Source organism: Petaurus breviceps, unplaced genomic scaffold (assembly GCF_028583685.1).
Source record: "Petaurus breviceps papuanus isolate PSGF00001 unplaced genomic scaffold, PetGlider_PUasm1.0 90919, whole genome shotgun sequence".
Lineage (NCBI taxonomy): Eukaryota > Metazoa > Chordata > Mammalia > Diprotodontia > Petauridae > Petaurus > Petaurus breviceps.
Window position 1 is genome coordinate 12,790,209 of NW_027187378.1, and position 17,670 is coordinate 12,807,878.

General features: G+C 40.1%; 1 pseudogene; it reads left to right on the top strand.

Moving 5' to 3' along the window:
* The first annotated feature begins 3,631 nt into the window (after positions 1–3,631).
* On the top strand, positions 3,632–4,298 carry LOC138151770 (large ribosomal subunit protein uL11 pseudogene; annotated as a pseudogene).
* The last annotated feature ends 13,372 nt before the right edge of the window (positions 4,299–17,670 follow it).

The following is a 17,670-nucleotide window of genomic DNA, read 5'->3' on the forward strand; positions in this document are numbered from 1 at the left end:
AATCCAAAATACCCTCCGAAAGGCAAAAAAATAAATAAATAAAACCCTTAGAGGCATCTACAGTAGAGTGTCAAGAGCCAGACTTGAAACTAGAAAACCTGGTGTGAGTCCTGAATTTCAATAGTCAATAAACATTTAAGTGCATGCTATGTCCCAGGCATGGTGCTAAGAGCAGATAAGTGGATCTGCCACTTACTACTTGTGTGACCTTGGAGAAGTCCCTCCACTACCTCAATCCCAGCACTAAATTAAGGGTTAGGCTAGAAGATGATTTCAAGGCATCTTTCATCGCTAATACTATATATTTCTATGAATTATGTCTCTGAACTCCTGGGGACTCATCCCTTGGAAATCCAGAGGAAGAGAAGCAGAAATAAGACCAGGGAATGAGGAGACTAGGGCTTTGCACCCAGCTGTCTTTTCCCACCCCCTCTTGCAAATCTGCTCTAACGTTGGCATTTATCCCCACCCTCCAGAGGAATGAAAAAATGCTTTCCCACACCCACCCTCAAGCACTCCATATATCTCCAATGAGTCATTGCCCATGGGCTTATTAATTGATCCTAACCAGAAAGAAGTTCAGAATGGTTCTATTAGCAAGGTTGCTAGAGAATGAAATTGAAGAAACTAAAACTGCAAAATGTACAAATGAATATATCTCACGCATAGCAAACCTCAATGATGCTAACATATATCCTTTATGATTACAAAGGAAAAAAGTTAACAGTGCAATAGAGTAGTTAGAACTTTTGAAGTTCAGAAGGCATACTTTCAAATCTCACCCAGACTGACAATTACTCTAAACACCATGGGCTGCAGGCAGCTCCCTAGGCTTATCTCCCAAGGAAGATGAGGGAATTCACCACATGGAAAAAATCACAGACCCTTTGCTATGATAGTGAAGAACAAATATGTATGAGTCAAAGAAAATCTTTTGTGTTCTGATAGCACTACTAGCTGAGTTCTAGCCAATCTACCAGTACTATTTTAGGGAAACAAAACACAAACAACAAAAGTAGTGGCACAAATAGGAATCTGTGGGGGTACTAGAATAGCACAGAAGAGTGGTGATGTGATTTTCTGCTCTCTCCTCCCTTCTGGAAGGGCACAGCTGAACCTCATTTAGCTCTCACCCATTCACCTAGACCTCACCTGTTTCCACATGGCCCTTTTTTTCTTTCTCACTTTGGAGACTAGAGATCAATTAGCCATAACCTGTTACAGCAGCTTTTCTAGGCCTTTTAGTTTAGCAGCAATAATATGATGGTCCATGCGGCCTTCTTTCTCTGCTGTTTACAGGAGCTTCTAACAGATAAAAAGTTAGAGCCTCTAGTTAGGGAAATCCCTAACATTCAGACAGGTTTGGCTTTCTGTCCTAAATTAAAGTTTTATATATCTCTAGATAACGCCTGGTTTCTTTATGTTTAAGACAAAAATCAGGATAAAGAAAACATTTTGATAAGAAGTAGACAGTTTATTTTTATTAATAACAATAATCAATAGAATTTAATTGAGCTTTCAATTTTGCAAAGCACTCCTAACTACATCATCTCATTTGATCCTTACAACAACTTTGTGAGGTGGGAGCTATTATTTTCCTCATTTTATAGATGAAGCTGAGGAGACAGAGGTAAAGTTGATAAGGTCATCATAAAATGATGAGGTATGGGGTTAAGGGTGCTCGAGACCCCAAAATACCAACATGCCTGGTCCTGCTGAATGAATTCGACTTGTCTTCTCTCAGCCAAAGAAAAGCAAAGTTTATTAAAAGTTTGCCATAATGGGTAGAGTCTTAAGGAGCCTTGCTATCTGTAAGGCTTGTATTGGACATGGAGCAAGTCTATGCTAGAAAATTCTATGTCGCTCTCACACCATATGGAGGCAAGATGGGGTCCTAGAAAGGTTGTGGGAGGAATCTAGGGGTGGTCTAGAGGAAGAGTTTGGGGAGGGTCTTCAGGAGGAGTCAATGAGGTCAGACTCCAGTATTAAGGGTGGGAAGTTGCTGGAGGCTACCTAGAGATGACAGACAATGGTGGACTAGGCCAGTTCAAGGATGTAAGAGTTGATTTGGGTATAATTATTTTGGGAGGATCAAGGGGGGCAGGGCTAGCTGGTCAAAGGAGGGCTAGGGTACTAACAGAGGTTTGGGCAGAGCCACAATGAAAGGCTTATGGACTCAGGCAAATGCCTCATCAAATGGGAAGATTCAATCAGAGTTCAAGGGGGTTCCCAGAGCCTGTATTTTATCAAAGTGATTTGTGCAGATAATAAAAGTGTGAAGCAAGAGCTGAACCTAGGTCTTTCTGATTCTAGGTCCAACACTCTATCCACCTAGCTGCCTCACAATTACAGTGTCTGTTACTAGACAGGCACAAAGAGGGGAATTTGGGAAAAGAACAGATTGGTGGGGGGGGCTCACCTCAATCGATGGAGAGGTGAGCACAACCAGTGGCTTCTGTCTGAACACTCTGGTGTAAGATGCTTGCAGACCCATCCATCTCTCCTTTCTTGGCCCCAGTTGATGAGGTTTGGGCTCTGGGAGATCCCTTGAGCTCTCCTTGAGTCCTTGAGGTACAGGCTCTGGGAACCCCCCTTGAACTCTGATTAAGTCATCCCATTTGATGAGGCATTTGCATGAGGCCATAAGTCTTACATTGTGGCTGAGTCCAAACCTCTGTTACTAGGCTTCCTACCCTTCAGCCTATCAAAATATCAATCCACCCCTGAACTGGCCTAGCCTACCATTGTCTGTAGTCTCCAGGTAGCTTCCAGCAACTTCGCACCCTTAATCACTCACTGACCTCATCTGACTTCTCTTGAAGACCCTCCCTAAACTCCTCCTCTAGACCACCCCTAGATTCCTCCCACAGCCTTCTGTATATAAGACCCCATCTTGTCTCCATGTGTGTGAGAGCACCATAGAATGACCTAGCACAGACTTACTCTGTGTATCTCTCACTGAACTCTGAGCAAGCATTGAGGCTGAAGGTAAGGTTAACCACTTTATTATGGCTAAGTTCTCTGTTCTAACCAATTGGTTATACCCTCCCCTTGACCAGTCAGGTCAGGGGCATGGAAGGGGAAACTTAAGGGATGTCTCTAGACATACCTAGTCCCCTGCCTACTTGAGGATCTGTTGTTTGAAAACTCCTTCCTTATGCTCTCCTCTTATCTTGTCCCCTTGTTGGGAAGGGACCTGTTGGTGAAATTGGGAAGCCAGTTTTTTCTAGTTAAGCCTCCCAGATTTCCCTATGTTCCCTCAGAAGTGTGGAAGATAGTTGAATCAATAGTTGGGATCAGGTAATTCCTGGGTGAGCTACTTCCCCTGGGTGAGCTACTTCTGCCACTCCAGCATTTGGTTTTGACTCCTAGATCCTAAAGTATTCCCCCATCATGGTCTATATCCAATTAAACCCAAGGCCTGGGAGGGACTGCAACCATTAATTGCTACTCAAGGCTCTGACTCATTCTGTCTAGAGTGGGACCCAGACCACCAAGTGAAAGCTTTTGAAACTTTGATTCTGTAGCTGCTATTGCTTTCCATGTGCTAAACATCCATGGAGCACTTTAGAAAGGAAAGGGATGCTTTTGGCTTCCAGCTCGTGGTGGTGAAGGTGCAACTTCTTTCGGTCATCCCAAATCCGGGTTCATCTGACACTGGCAGCCACCAAGTCTCCACCTTCGTCACCGCCATGCCGCCCAAGTTTGACCCAAATGAAATTAAAGTCATGTTTTTGAGGTGCACTGGTGGTGAAGTTGGTGTCACATCAGCTCTGGCCCCCAAAATTGGTCCCTTGGGTTTGTCTCCCAAAAAGGTTGGTGATGACATTGCCAAGGCAACCGGTAATTGGAAAGGACTAAGGATCACAGTGAAGCTTACCATTCAGAACAGACAGGCTTAGATTGAGGTTGTACCTTCTGCCTCAGCCTTGATCATTAAAGCCCTAAAGGAACCTCCTCGGGACAGAAAGAAGCAGAAAAATATTAAACACAATGGAAACATCAGTCTTGATGAGATTGTCAGCATTGCTTGACAGATGAGGGACAGATGAGGCACCGGCAAGAGATCTCTCTAGAACCATTAAAGAGATACTTGGGACAGCCCAGTCTGTGGACTGCAATATTAATGGACGACATCCTCATGATGTCATTGATGACATCAATAGTGGTGCTGTTGAATGCCCAGCAAGTTAAAAGCTACAAAGGAGACTGTTGCAATAAATTTAATATTTGACAACAACAGAGGCTCTTCCTTTTCAGTCTGGAAAATTTGTGTGTCAGAAGCTACCATTCATTCTGGGAAAGTCGAATTCATTTGGCAGGACCTGGCGTGTTGGTATTTTGATATCTCCAGAGCAACCCTAAACCTCTTTATGGGTAACCTCTTCATAGTTAGGCCCTCCTTCTGGTTTCTCCTTTTCATTTTCTCTCTCTAGTTTCCTCTGGGCCACTGATTCTTTGTAGCTCAACTGGGTATATTCAAAGCAGGATTGAGGGAATCCTCTCCCCACAGCTGGGGATGCTCGGTTCTTATGCTTCTCACTCCTTCTTCTTTGTCTATCTCACAAAACTGAGTGTCTCTTTAAGAAATTCCATGCTAGACTCAAGTTTCCCCACTGGTTCAAAGATTGAGAAACTCCCAAATCACTCTTAGGTGCTGAGGGAATGCTTTTCCTTCAAATCTGCAAATCCCAGAATATAGTCAGTTCTCAAAACCCTATTACACTAGAAATGGACCTAGTCAAGGAGTCAGGGTTGTAGTTCACATTAAGCCATTCACACTTTGGGCTAATAACGATATCCCAACCTCTCCACAATTCCACAAGCATTTATTCAAATTTTTCCATCTGTACTCCCACTAATCTCTCCAGAAAATCCAGAAATCTAACCCAAGTGATAAGGTTGAGGGGTATTAAGTACCCACAGTGTTCCCAGTACTATGCTGAGCTCTGAGAATGCAAAAAGAGGCAAGAGACACTCCCTGCCCTGAAGGAACTCATGATCTGAACAGTATTGGTTTTCTTTTTCTAGGTATGCTTTAGGTCCATGATCTGCAGGTTTTTAAGGGATGGAATTTGGGACCATTATAGTCACTTGAGCTGCCTTTCTGGTTCTTTCCCACATTCCAATTTTCTGTCACTTCATTCCTTTTTGTCTTTTTATCCCTGGTGTCTAGCATCCCTGGAACATAGCACTCAGTTCAAGGAATGATTGTAAGGCTTACGGACCCTAAATGAATTAGGAAGTATTTATTACATCACAGGCATTGTGCTAAACATGGGGATACAGACTGATTAATTAAGAGATCTGTCTATCTACTTACCTACCTACCTGATCATCAAATGGGATGATTTAATCAGAATTCAAGGGGGTTCCCAGAGCCTGTACCTCAAAGATTCAAGGAGAACTCAAAGGGGTTCCCAGAGCCTGCACCTCATCATACCTATCTACACACATAACCGAGCAAGCTAGTCTCCTACCTCAAGGATCTAACAACTTAATGGGGGAAAAACACATATAAAGAGAAATCTAAAAAGGGGCTGGGGGAGAGAGGAGAGTATAATGGTGGCAATATGATTTGGAAATGGCCAGAAAAGGATATAGTTGGTTCTAGGAAAGATAGGGTGAAACCAGGTGGTTCCCCAGTGGGAAGAGGAATGACCAGAGTACAAGCAATAACCTGGAAGTGATGTGGAAGACTGGTTCCAGATAAGATCAGGCCTGGAATCTCCACCATATTGGATTTTTTTAAAGTTCTCTTTGCAACACACTTTTAAAAGGCCTGTGGATTTGGGGTTTGGGTTTTTTTTAGTTTATGAAAATGCTGATAGGACAATGCTAAATTCACCGAGTTTAGGTCAAAATGGAAGTTTTTGTTCAAGAAAAGTTCCATGAGGATTAGACTGTTTGACCACTAGCAGACAGAACTTAGGTAAACTGCTTCACTTTTTAGGGACATCTTTTTTCTTTATTTGGGAAGCTAGGTGGCAAAGTGAATAGTGCCAGGCCTCCAGTCAGGAACACTCATCCTCCTGAGTTCAAATCTGGACTCAGACAAATTGCTGTATGACCTTGGGCAAGTCACTTAGCCCCATCTGCCTCAGTTTCCTCATCTACAGAAGAAAATGGCAAACTTCTCCAGTATCTTTGCCAAGAAAATCCCAAATGAGTTCTTAAGAATCAGACATGACCAAAAAATGACAGAACAAATTTCTTTATCTGTAAAACAGATGGACTAGATGCTCTCTAAGCCTTTCTAAAATTCTATGATGTTTTTTGGAGAGTTGGGGCAGGGGGCTGGAGAGTGGCAGTCAGGGAGAGTCAGGAGAATTGCGTTCCAGGCAGGGCATTGACACTAAGAATGTAGATATCAAGTCACCTCTCTTGTTACCTAGAAGCAGCGAGGTGATGAAATGGATAGAATACTCTGCCTGAACTCAGGAAGATGAGTTCAAATCCAGCCTCAGACACTTAAGAGCTGTGTGACTCTAGTCAAGTAATTATAAAAAAACAAACACCCAACTCTGCCTCCATTTCCCTATCTGTAAAATGGGCATAATAACAGCACCTTTCTTCCAGGGTTGTTGTGAGTATCAAATGAGATAATATGTGTAAAAAGCCTTTAGCACAGGATCTAACACATAGTAGTAGGCTATAAATATAAATACTTATTCCTTCCTCTTAGGATTCACTTTCTCCATCACTAAAAAAGAGAAGGTTGGAATAAATCACCTTTCAGGATCTCTAAGGTCCCTTTCATCTTTTGTATTCAATTTTTTAAAGTACTTATTAGATGATTCCTCTCACTCTAATGTCTTCCAGCTCTAAATCTGTGGTTCTGAGACCTTCAATTTGCTGGAATCAGAGTAGAGAGGCCTGAAGATGAATGAGATTTAGGGAAGGAAATGTAAAGCAAATGTGAATGCAATGAACATAAGTTTAATTGTGAAGGAATCTTTGCAGAAAAAGATGCCCAAAATGCCTTGTGGACCTAGGGTAGACAGCTTTGGAAAACTAGAGATGAAATGCTTAAGATCCAACCTTATATGGCAGAAAGATCCCTGAATTCCAAGTCAGATGACCTCAATTCAGTCTCAGCTATGGGTAACCTGAGACAAGTCCCTTAATTACTCTGAGCCTTAGATTTCTAGTAAGGGGGAGGGTGTGACTAGATGATCTTCAAAATCCTTTACAGATATAAATTCTATGAGCCTGAAATGGACAGCTAGTAGAAATGGGCTAGATGCATGGGGAACAAGAAAACATAGTAACACTAACCCCCCCCCAAAAAAAAAACAGTTTCTATTGGTCAGTAGTTCTGTTTATTTTAGAGTCTCTATTCTTGGACTAGAATTAGGCTTGCTATATAAAAAAATGAAATGGGCAGGTACCTATGTGATGTGACTTAAAGGGCCCAAAATGTCCCCTACAACCTGCCTCTTCCAAATCCTGAAATTTGTACCACTGTCATTCCTTTGGATTAAGACAGTGGGGTCCAACTTTTCTTGAGAAGAAGAAACCTTTCACATCCCTGAAGCCTTGAGACATACAGATAATTTTGATAGTAAACTCTGTAGTAAAGAGGTAAAATAAAAGGTGAGAATATCAACAAAATCTTGAAATTAAGACAATATGGTAGGATGTGGTATAGTAAACAGTTGGGAGATCAACCAGATAACCTTTAAAGATCTCTTAGGGACTCCTTGGGTTAAAGGATTGATATAGGTGAGGTTAAAAAATTAACAAGTGAGAGTAGTCCTAAAGGAATGAGACACAAAACTGAAGCTGGTTTTATACGTAGGTGCAATGTCTTAGTATGACTTCAAGGGTTATAGGAAGAACACCCTCTATCCAAATTAATACCTATCTGCTTGCTGGTGTCTGATATTCCACTTAGAAGGAGATAAAGTTTTTCATTCCACAGTTATAGATGAAAATCCCATGGAAGAAATTCAGAGTTGAATAAGGTTGATACTAAAGTATAAATAATTACATATCCTTTTTTGAAAGCATTTTGTTTGTTTCATAGTAGGGAGAAAGCCAACGGCATTGAGTACGTTGTGATAGATGAGGGAGAGTGACATCTGGAAACACCAAAAAGAGCTCTTAGGGGACCAAAGAGAATGCTTGCCTACTATGCAGTTATGTTTAGAGCCAACTTTGCCTAGAATAGTTCCATCTAGTTGGAGACAGAGAATAATGAAAGGCCAAAAACATGCGTTACTTCCTGGCTTGGGGAGGATATCTGCAGTGATCCTGGAAATCCAGGGGTCACTGTGAGGGAACCTGGGTCTGTTAGACACTGGAAAGTACCAAAGATTCTTGCCAGCCACATCATCTTATATTGTCAAATTTTATAGGCATGAAGGATCTTAGGATTTATCTAGCATCACTCTCTAATTTTACAGATAATAAAGAGGAACATCTGTCTTGGAACTTAGATCCTCTAATTTCAAATGCAGTGTACTTTCCAATAGACCACAAAGCCAACCTTGCTCAATAACTATATAACAATAGATAGATGTGTGTGTGTATGTGCATGCATGCACGTGATCATATGGTCATAGAACAGAGAACTTCAGCCACACTTAGCCTAGGCTGGCTCTCCAGAACCCCAATTTAGTTTACCTATAAGCCTGAGTCTTCCTTCTACCAACTCCTTTGTTTATTTTTGTTAGGCATGTCTTAATTGCTGCCACCATCCTCTCTGTCCTTACTTCATGTCTTTTACTTCCATATGGCTATATGGAAATCACAAGTTTCCATCTTCTCCTCTACCCTTTCAATTCAGAAATAAGCACACAACCCATGATTAGAAGTAAGTAAGTGGTGTAGTGGGTAGAATGCTGGTTTTGGACTTAAGAAGACCTGATTGTAACACCAAGCAAAAGCAACTTCCAGGTTCTGATTATTAGCATAATAACTCAAATTAAGGCAAAACATTCACAGAAAAGAGAAAATAAAAAATACAGAGTAACTCAATCATTTAGTAAGTTCTCAATCACAAAGTCTTAAGTCTTTAGTTCAATCACAAAGTACACAAGTTAAAGTACTCTACCCTGGGTAGTACATTTCTTTAGTCAATCACAAAGTCTTAAGTCCTCAATTTAATCACAAAGTTCAAAAGTTAAAATACTCCACCCCTGAGTAGACTCAATTGGAGATTAGTTTCCAGTCATAAACAAAGTATATTCATTTGGCCAGTCACAAAACACAAAGGTCATCCACCCCTAGGTCACAACTAGGTTACAATATCTTCACAGCATTCAATACCCAAGGAGAGGTCTTTTCTTCATCTTGACCCAAGGCAAGTTCTCAGCATTTTCTGTTCCTGGGAAGACAAGACTTAACAAAGACACTACAACATTGAAGCACATTGCTAGCATCCTCTTCAATTCACCTTCTGCCTGTGAAATCAACCTAGGCCCAACAAGGTCTGAGGCCTCTATCAACAAAGGACTCTGACAAAGTAACATCAAAACAGACAGACAAAATAGCAGCACCACAGTCATGCCTCCTCAGTTCTCAGCAGCTCCGGGTGGCAGTTCTCAAAAGTCCTGGCCAGCTCCAACTGGCCCTCAGCAGTCCAGGCAGCTTCAACTGGCAGTTCTCTCTCTCTCTCAGCAACTCTGGCCCCTGTCAATTCTTTCTCTCTCTCTGCCTCCACGATGCTGCTCCCAAAAGTTCTTCTGGCCTCTCTCACCTTGAGCCTCTCCCTAAACAGGGCAATGGCTCCTCCCAGTTCAGCCCTCTCTTATAACATCAACAAATCCATCCCACTGTGGGGTTCAAATTCCATTACCATCACAGACACTTAATAGATATGTGATCCTGGGAAACTCAACCTCTGGCTCAGTTTCCTCATCTGTAAAATGAAGATAATCATGGCACCTGTCTCCTAGGGTTGTTGTGAGCATCAAATAGACAATATGTGCAAACATATATAAATATTAGTTATTATTTCCTTTAGATGATCTCTAGGATCATCTTTTATAGGTTTTTATGGCAAGTTCATAAATGGTTTTGAATGGGGAGAAAAAGGAAATATGTATACATGGTTACAGGAGTCTTAAAAATTAATCTTATTCTTTCATTAAAATGGAGGAGTCAGATTTACATCATCCCTAACTTTCTTCGTTCATTGACTAGCACTCATTTTTTCTGTTTCCAAGAGACAATAACACTTCAAGTTTCCAGTTTTCTTTGGGAACTAGATTTCCTTAGAATTCACTTACTTTCACTTGAAGAAGGAAGTCCTACCTTATAGTCTTAGTCCTTCTAGAAGAAATTACACAACTGTGCTGATACATTATAAATTCATGATATCCAACTTCAACTAGATCCTCACTATAGTAAAGCAATCCTTTAATCCCCCCTAAGTGATTCCCTATGTCACACCCAACAGAACCTAGCCCAAATTTTCTCTTCAAGAGTGCTTCATTACTCATTAATCTATCCTTCACCCTCATTAAGGATTCTAATCCCACCATCCCTGAGTATATTCCTAGGCCATTATGTCTGCTTGGACATCACTTTTGTCACTTTCAAATTTTGACCATATAATTAGCTATAACTTTTTCAACTCTATGTTCTCTTTTGCTCTTGAATATCTTATCTCCTTGTCCTATAATTGTTCATATCTTGCCAAATTTCAGCCCTGGAATACTCTTACCAGTCTGCCTCCTCCAAATCACACAATTGTGCTGATTGTGTACTTTATAAGTTTTATGTCATCCAATTTCTACTGAGCATAGAAATAATAGTTGAACCCATAGGAGTTGATGAAGGAGGGAGAGAGAGAGGGAGGGAGGAAGGGAAGGAGGGAAGGAAGGAAGGAGAGAGAGAGAGAGAGAGAGAGAGAGAGAGAGAGAGAGAGAGAGAGAAGATAAAAAGGAACACCCACAGATAGGTGGTGTGTTATGGATGGTCAGTCAGGAAAAGAGATGGAAGAACAGTCAAACAGGTATGCATATTGTCTCCCCCACTAGAATATGAACCCCTTGAAGGCAGGGATTGCTTTTTGCCTTTCTATTCCTAGTGATTAGCTCAATGACCGACACATCATAAATGATTAATAAAAGCTTCTTGCACTGGAACTAGAGTTGGGAAGATCTGAGTTCAAATTTGACCTCAGATACTTACTAGCTGTATAATAACCCTGGGCAAGTCACCTTCATCTCTAAAATGAGGATCAAAATAGACCAAATTTAATGAAAAGGGGAACCAAAAAACATTTTCCTAACCAAATTTGACTAGAGCTGATAACTTTATCTGATTCAATTAACTTTATCTGATTCAAATCTTTAATTTAAACTTCACAACTCATTCCAGTTTCTACATTTAACAAAGCTGCTGAATAGAGGCTATAAGTGGACTGTGGTGTTGTTCAGTCATTTCTGTCATATCTGACTCTTTGTGACCTCATTTAGGGTTTTCTTGGCAAAGATACTAGAGTAGTTGCCATTTCCTTCTCTAGCCCATTTTATAGATGAGGAAACTAAGGCAAACAGGATGGAGTGATTTACCCAGTGTCACCCAGCTATTAAATGTCTCAGGCCAGATTTGAACTCAGAAAGATGAGTCTTCTTGACTCCAGGCCCAGTACTCTGTCCACTGCACCACAGTATCTATACCTAAAACCTTCAAGATACCTCCAAAATTTGCTGGTTTTATGTCACTATTCCTTAGGTGAAATAGCAGAGAAATGATATGGTGTGACAGGCCCCCTGGAAAACCATCCCATCTAATTAATCAGTTCAGATGAATTACTGTGAAATAACTGAGAGTATTCAGGTTTGGATTATGACATCAAATTTCCATCTGTATAAGACATGACATCAAATTTCCATCTGTATAAGACATAACATCTTCTTTTGTTTTGTCATTCAAAATGTCTAGCAAATTCATGTGTGCTTTAGTTGATAAGGATGTCATTTCTTTTGAAATAGCATATTCTAATGTTGCAGAGCAATGCCATCTGGTGTACCAGTCGGGAGGACGTCTTTTCTTGGTAAAAGCATCAATGGGTTGAGTTAGAGTGGAATGTTGGTTCCATCAATTTGGTGCTGGGTCCATACTTTTTTAATCTCTTACTCTGAAATCATAATGCCTCTATTGTAATGCTGATCAGTTTATCTGTTTGACCTTTGATTAAAAAGTACATACTTGATTCCTCACTACTCCCTAGTAAGTTAATGTATTATATATACTGGTATATGTGAAGGGGAAGCTATGTCCTATTAACAGCATTATTTAGAATCAAAGATTCTTAGAAGCATACAGGACCTTAGAGGTCATCTGGCCCACACTCTTTAATCTATAGGTGAAAAAAATTGAGGCCCAGAAAGGAGAAGGGATTTACCTATCATCATATGAATACTCTTTTTACCATCATACATTGAACAGATTAAGCTAACTTTCATATCAGACTCAACATATTGGGGTGGGGGGAAATACTTCCTAGTAAAACCTAGAGTACATTACAGCATTCTATAACTTCTAGTCAATTAGGAGCAGGATTTTATTATATTACTAAAGGGAATATAGCAATATGCATTCAAAGCCCTGAGATTTTGGCTCTGTGCTGCCACTGACTCACTCTGAAGTTTTAAGTTTCTTTAAAGAAGTTTACTAAATTTACTATAAAAAAAAAAGAAATTTCTTTAAAATTTCCCAAAGTGAGAAATCAAGTGTATACTTTTTAATCAAATGTCAAACAGATAAACTGATGAGCGTTACAATAGAGGCACAAAAATGTGATTCATATTATGATTTCAGAGTAAGCGATTGAACTTGTTTCTGCTTCCCTGCATTTAAAAAAAATCAATAAAGTAATCTGGAATCCTCCCTGGAAGATTTTTCAAATATTAACTAGTATGGTGTGGACCTTTATTGTATGGAAATCACCAACAGCAGTAATTATTATGTTATTTAAAGAAGGCTACTATATACTTCCTTGTTAGAGAAATAGATTAGCTCACATTTCTGTAATTATTTTATATCTTATACAATGACTTCCTCCCAGACTTGGAAAATAGATAATTTATTATCTTCTCTTTACAGATGAGGAAACAGAAGTTGAGATAAGTGAAGCTGACTTGCCCAGGAAAAATAACTTATGTCAATGGGAGTCCAGGTCATGGAAACTGGCATGAATGTACTAGGCCTCACTTTTTTTTTTTTTAATCGGTAGGAAACATCTTGTTGACGGCTCAAAGCTTAAAAAAAATTCTATACACATATATAAAAAAGACTGCTGTCCTGAGGGACAGGGGTAGCATCTTCTTGCAAGGATGTTATCCAGGTCAGGAGAACTCAGGACCACCCCCATCTTCTTAAAGGACCCCCTGCAAATGTGCCCATATCCCAGTTCCAATGCAGTGGTCAATGTTTCCTGACTAGATTGGCATTTGGATATGATAAGGGGATTTTGTAATTGCCAGCATGTGACCAGAGTTGGGGGCTGGTAGAGGCTTTCAAAACTCTGTTTATTGTTGTTACTGCCTCAGTCATCTTCCCTGGTTTGCTCTGCTTTTCAATTGTATAATGGTGGAAACAGCACTGACCCAGGAGTCAAGAGCCTTGGGCTCTGGTTCTGTCTCTGTCAGTTACTAGCTGTGTAGCTTTGGGTAGGCCAAAGAACCTTTCTGGGATTCAGTGTCTTCATGCACAAAATAAGAGAGTTGTGCTAGCTGATCTCTAAAATTTCTTTTAGTTCTAGCATTTGATGATTTTATAGGCTAAGTGAACCAGGGCTGTACCTTCCTGGTCCCATAAGTCACACAAGTGAGGTAAACCAAATAAACATATAATCAAAACACACACACACACACACACACACACACACCTCTTGTTTCTCTACCTTTTGTGTCAGAAAGGATAGAAGACAGCAATACAGCTAGGGGGAAAGGCATGTTTCAATCAATGGGAATGAGAATAAACCCACAGTTCTACAGGAGAATGATATAATCTCTGCGTTTACATTAATCAGATCCAATCTTGGGAGTGGATCCAAGAATCATAAATTTTTTTCGCTATTTTTGCCTACACCCAGAATTCCCTCTCAGCAAATTCTGAATAGAATTTATATTCTGGTCTCCATAGATTTGGGTAAAGGTACTCAGGTCCTACACAGGCACTGAAGGTAACATTGTATATCACATGTAGGACAGCCTTTTTATTACTACATACACAAAATTGAGAATTCACAAAAAGCTCATAAAACAATCAGTACAATTAACTTCCCTCACTAAGAAATTCCAGCTTCCCCGAGAACCCAGTCTCATAGCACTTCTCTGTGGTTTGAAGATAAACAAACTTGGGGTTGTTAGAGGACAACTCCTGACCTTTCTTGTGAATTTCAGTTTCACTTCAGAGACACATATATACATTCAAACCTGAGGTACAAAGTCCCCAGTGAGTTAGACTTCCCTGAGAAGGAAAAAGGGACTTGGGGTTGTGAGGGAGGCAACCTCCTTCCCATCAGAATAATTCTCAGGTGGAAGGGAAGGCAAAATCAAAGTCTTTTGTTCTCATAAGTCATGCCTTTGTAGATCCTCCAGCTGGTGGGAATGGTGGAGGCCCATGAACAAGCCTCTTCTCTCCAAGAGGCTGCTATAGGGACTTTCTCTCTACTCTGTATTCCTCAGTGCTAAGGGTTCAGTTTCAGTGTTGGTGTTATCTAGAAGCTCCCACTTCCTTCAATGGAATTTAGGTCCTAGAAACTCTCTACTTGGGAAAAGTAGTTGAGAGCACGTCTCTTTGCTTCAAGGCAAGCATTAGTGGCTCCTAGGATGGGGGGGGCGTATCTATCCCTCCAGGATTCTGGTCTGCTTTTAGTTCTGCTGTTCTCTTGTCTGAAATGGGCAAAGGTGTCTCAACTTTGCAAATGCCCTTTCTAATAGGCTAGTTTATTGGGGTGTCTTTGACCCATAAACAGTGTGAACCACCCATGTTATCCCCATAAAGACTAAATCACATCCTCAATGAAGTATGCATGGGTCTATAGGCACTGATGGGAAGTCTATACCCTCAATTTCCCAAGCAGAGCATCACCACCCTGTAAGCTCATGGAGTTGAGCAGATGACTCTCTGGATTAACCCCCTACAATGACAAGATTTTTGCTTGAGTGTCAGTCAGTCCACAAGCATTTATTATGCGCCAGACACTGTGCTAAGCACCAAGAATACAAAGAATGGTCAAAAACAAAACAAAACAAAACAAAACTCAGTTCCTGATCTCAAGAAGACCACAGTATATTGGAGGGAGACAGAATGCAAACAACTATAAAAAAACAAGAAAGATATATATATATATATATATATATATATATATATATATATATGATAAATTGGGGATATTCTCTAAGGGAAAACACTAAGATTAAGGAGGGCTGGGAAAGTCTAGGACTTCAGTTGAGATTTGAAGGAATCAAGGGAAGCCAGGAAGCAGAGTTAAGAAGGAAGAGTGTTCTAGGCATGGAAGAAAGCCATTGCAAATCACAGAATCAGGATATTGAGGTGTGAGAAGACTTGGAAAGGCAGAAAGGGGCCAGGTTATGAAAGACTTCAAAAGTCAAATAAAGAATTCTACATTCGATCCTGGAGGCAACAGGTAACCACTGGAACCCAATTTAATAAATAGGAGAGATGATATGGGTCTGACCTGGGCTTTAGGAAGATCAATTTGACAGCTGAGTGGAGGGTGGACTAGAATGAGGAGAGACCTGAGCCTGGGAGACCAACCAGAAAGCTATCACAATAACACAGACAGAAGGTGATGAGGTTCTGTACCAGGCTAGTAGCAATGTTGACGAGAGGCAGGGGCATAAGTAAGAAGTTACAAAGAAAGAAAATAATAATAATTATGATAATGGGAAAGTTAGAAATGGGAGAAGGTTTGGGAGGAAAAACAATGAGTTAGATTTTGGATATGTTGATTTTAAGACATCTATTTGACATTCAGTTCAAGATATCCAATTAGCACTTTGGAGAAGCAGGCCTGGAGATCAGGAGAGAGGGTAAGCCTGGCCAAGTAGATCTGAGAATCATCAGCACAGGGATGATAATTGAATCCACAGGAGCTAATGAAAACACTGAACCAAGTAGGATAAAGGAAAAAGAGAATTGGGCTCAGGACAGAACCTTGAGGAAAATCCATGATTACTGGGTGTGATAGGGTAAAGATTGACTAGACTTACAGAGAGTGATCAGACAAGTGGGAGGAGAATCAGGTGAAAGTAATATCATAACTTAGAGAAGAGAACATAAAGGAGAAGAGGGTGATTGACAATGTCAAAGGCTGCAGAGATGAGGATTGAGAAAAGGATCGCCACTGGACGTTGCAGTCTGGAGTAGAGATTTGAGACTGGAGAGTAATGTGGTACCCTACTGACACATTTATGTTCCTAGAACCTAGTCATCTATTCAAAACCACTGCTGACAATCTCCTTTTTAACACTGGATTTCTTCAACTCCAAACCAGAATTAAATGTATGAAATTTTGTTAAGGAAAGAATGTATTTACTTGAAATGAGATTCAAAATAAGTAACAAGGAATTAAAATGTCTATCACCCAGTTTGCAAACTATTTCTTTCTATACTCCAATTATAGAAAGTTTTGAATATACTCATCTACCCTCTGTATTTTATTTTATCACCACATCGCTGCAAACTAGAAAATAGAAAAATATGTTCATGACTTGCCCTGCAGACCAATGGTGAAGCTTTAAATCATAGCTCTCTTGCTAGATTTCAAACTCCATGAGAAAAAGTACTTTCTTTTTGGAGGGGAGAAGGTAGGGCAATTGGGGTTAAGTGACTTGGCCAAGGTCACACAGCTAGTTTTGTGTTAAATGTCTGAGGCTAGATTTGAACTCAGGTCTTCCTGACTCCAAGACTGGTGCTCTATTCACTAAACCACCTAGCCACCCCAAACAAGTACTTAACTATTTTATATTGCCCCTACACTAATGAGTATGGAACTTTGCAAAAAATTTTTGTCCTGCATTTTTGTTACGTTGGTATAGAGAACTTTTGGTGAGGAAAATTCCATCAATGTAAATCAGTTATGATTCTCCACCTTATCATTTTAGAGAATTTTCTGGGGCACTGAAAGTTTAAGTGATTTGAACAGTCATAATGCTAGTATTTGTCAGGAATTTTAACCTCAGATCTTTCAAATTTTGAGGCTTGCTCTCATCCACTATTCCACCTGACTTTCATTTTACATAGGATGAGCACTTATTACATGTTTATTGTATAAATGAATTGTATGATTGAATAGGAAGAGAGGTTGAGAGAGGCAAATTTAAATAATTTCAACTGAGTTCAATACTCATTGAGTATTTACTGTGTGCTGATACTGTGCTAGGTACTAGTGAAAGGAAGAAAGGGAGGGGAAGAAGGAAGGAAGGAAGAAGGAAAGGGAAAAAAGAATAGAGGGAAGGAAGGAAGAAGGGTCAAGTGACTTTGTCCTTGGTCATTCAGATATTATTGTCAGGTGGGATTGAGAAGCCAATTCTTCCTAACTTCAAACCCAGTGTTCTATCCAATACACCAATTTCCTTTAATGACATAACCTGGGAGGAAGGGATAATTATATAAATGAAATAAAATAAAGTTATATAAATGAAAATAAATTGTATATAATGAAAATTAATTCAACTTGAG